The sequence below is a fragment of the Kogia breviceps genome, chromosome 4 (genome assembly GCF_026419965.1).
Source record: "Kogia breviceps isolate mKogBre1 chromosome 4, mKogBre1 haplotype 1, whole genome shotgun sequence".
In the NCBI taxonomy this organism is placed as follows: Eukaryota; Metazoa; Chordata; class Mammalia; order Artiodactyla; family Physeteridae; genus Kogia; species Kogia breviceps.
This window is the reverse complement of record NC_081313.1, coordinates 78447863-78450167: the sequence shown is the minus strand read 5'-3', so window position 1 is coordinate 78450167 and position 2305 is coordinate 78447863. Positions and strand designations below refer to the sequence as shown.

At 37.6% G+C, this 2305-nt stretch overlaps 1 pseudogene; it reads right to left on the bottom strand.

The window, feature by feature from the left end:
• Positions 1-1133: 1133 nt before the first annotated feature.
• Positions 1134-1640, bottom strand: LOC131756102 (oligosaccharyltransferase complex subunit OSTC-like; annotated as a pseudogene).
• Between the last annotated feature and the right edge of the window lie 665 nt (positions 1641-2305).

Genomic DNA, 2305 nt, shown 5'->3' with positions numbered 1-2305 from the left:
TTTTCTCAATATTACTATTCACAACACACACATGAGGAAACTGAAATTGAGAGATGTTAAGTAACTAGTCCAGGATCATATAGTTTGTGAACAGCAGAACTAGGCCTCAACCACCTGGGCCTTTCCAACAGACTGGGACTACCAAAATTTCCTGCTTCACTCCACAATGAACATCCAATTTCAATGTACTCTAAAAATAAACAAAAACACAGAACACATTCTATAAACCAGTTACGCTCAGCTTTGAAAAATCATTATTAGAAGCATTTATGTCTTCTCAGGCTAGAAAAATATTTCATAATTCATTAAATTTTTGTTTTAGTAAACTATTTTAAGCATAAGTTTTCTTTCAGGAAAAATATACACACCCTAATTCATATACATAGAAAAGGCAAGTTAAGAGAACTAAACATGTATCCCCCAAAAATCCACACAGGATAGAATCTCTAGTCCCAATTTTAAGCCTCCCATCAGACGAAAAGCTCTTACCCAACCATTGATTCTCATGACTATTGAATGATATCCTCCCCAGGTCAAACCTCTTGGCCCTACAGTGTGGGTCACAGAGGCAAGTTCAAGGGCACCAAAGTGGGAGAAAACTCTCTTCAGTAATATTCTTTTTAAAAAATACTGATTTTTTAAAATTTAAAAGAAACAGAAAAGCATTCTATATATAAAGAATAACTTCCCTTTCCCTTTTATTCAGAGGTTTGTCATGCTTACTCCAAGAATAAATTAAGCATTCCCATTATCAAATATTTAGGGCTTCATTTAAAATTCTTTTTTGTGTTTATAGTAATTCATATTCAGGCAGATTCCAGGCCCTCAAAGCAGCATGAATTCATTTTTTAAGGGGTTTGTAAAAAATAATCACTTTACTCAATATTATAGTTGTAGAAATGAAGTATATTTTCTTTAAGAAATAAAAAAAAGAAGAAAATGCCACAACATCGTTGGTATGCCAGTATAGGACATCAAGAAAAAATACTGATAAGTTTGTCTCTTTGATACCAAGAAGACATTCTAGTCCAAGCTATAATACGCTTCCTATGTTTTCACTAGATGTTTCTTTTCTGCTGCTTTTCATCCTTTTCCATATTTCATATCAGAGGACTGGTACAGCCTTGAAAACTTCATTAACAGGAGCTAATTCAGTATCCACCGATTTCTTCTCAAAAGGCACTCTAACCCATCAGATAGCCCAGCAGTTTCATTCTCATGAATACTCTAGCCATGAAAAAACTCAATAGGACACAGATGAATCCAATGAATAGAAGGAGAAATCTATTGCGTTTGGGAATGTTTGGTGCACTGGATCAGTCCAGGATTATGAAACCTAAACCTCCCATTGTAAACAGGAAGCTGGATGTGAGTCCTTCCATAATATATTGTCCATTTACTCTGCAGGCCAAGAAAGCTACTCGTCTCTGATGCCCACGTTCATCAGTCATGGAGGTGACAGTTGGAGGTTCAACAATAACATCATAAATGACTCCTCCAGTGATGAGGAAGTAAGACACCACCACCAGAGCGTACACTGTCATGGCCAATGGCATGTGCACCCAGGGCGGTTTCTTCAGCTTCAGGATGGGACATTCAAGCACTAAGAACAGGACTCGGTACAAACTCTCCATGTTGGTGGCGGCAGGGTCAGCTGTCAGCTGCCAGCCCCACACGCCACCCAGGAACAGGCATGAATTCATTTTTAAACCAATTTCCTTGTTTTGCAGAAAGGCAGAGAAAGTCCAAACTCTTTGTGTAATGACATTTTTCTCATTAACAAAGGCTTTTAAATAAATCTACTTCTGTTTTCCTAGTAATCCTAACACTTTTAATATGATGCTTACTTCAATTTCTAAAGAATCTGATACAAAAGTTAGTGTGGGTTCATCAACCTACCCTGGCCTCCTCTTCACCTGTTTAGATTCTTCTGTCCCTTACAGATGAAACTCCCTTATCACCACCACCTCCCAAAGGCCTCTGCTAACTCCACTAGGTTGGAATAGGTGTCCTTCCAACCTGCCATTACAGCATCCTAGGGAAAAGCTCTGTGGTAGCATACTGCACTATGATAATAATATTTTACATGCTTGTCTCCACTTATAGAAAGTAAACCCCTGTAAGGCAGGAATCTTATTCGCCTTTTAATTGCATTTAATAAATACTTTTGGAGGAAAGGAAGATTAAAAAAATCAAATACATTTATTTTCCTTCCCTTCCCCTTTCCTCTTCTTCCTTTCTTTTCTGAACAATTCAGACCATTATTTTGTGGGGCAGAACAAGACTGGCATCAAGGTGTAAAACC